Source organism: Triticum aestivum, chromosome 5B (assembly GCF_018294505.1).
Source record: "Triticum aestivum cultivar Chinese Spring chromosome 5B, IWGSC CS RefSeq v2.1, whole genome shotgun sequence".
Classification (NCBI taxonomy): Eukaryota; Viridiplantae; Streptophyta; class Magnoliopsida; order Poales; family Poaceae; genus Triticum; species Triticum aestivum.
The window spans coordinates 103,786,039-103,786,495 of record NC_057807.1 but is presented as its reverse complement, the minus strand read 5'-3'; positions in this window follow the sequence as shown (position 1 = coordinate 103,786,495).

The following is a 457-nucleotide window of genomic DNA, read 5'->3' as shown; positions in this document are numbered from 1 at the left end:
ATTTTGGTTTGTCCATTTGGCATGAGCTTTTTACAGCATCATCATATGACCTAATGACTAAGCCTTGCCCAATCATAGCCCTAGGTGACATTCCATGTGAGTGCATCTTCATGATCTTCATTTCTGGACCATTTTGGCAGTTGCAAAGCAACTATGATTTATCTTGATCCACTTCCCCTCCAAACCTCCAGGATCATAGTCCTTCCTATCCTAAACACCCCACACATCTTGTTTGGCCTCTAGTAATTCTCAGTTGATCTCATTGAGCTGATGAAGTTTACTACAGTAAACTTCAGAGGGTTATTCCTTTTTGACCAGAGCCTCTATCACCTAGTTACCACCTCAAATCAAACCCATATTCGAAGGACTTACCACTAGACATCAAATGCCAGTTGTTTGCCTCCAGGACATGCCAGCACTGGTGGTGACCACCGTTTTGGCATGCCATGAGCGTGTC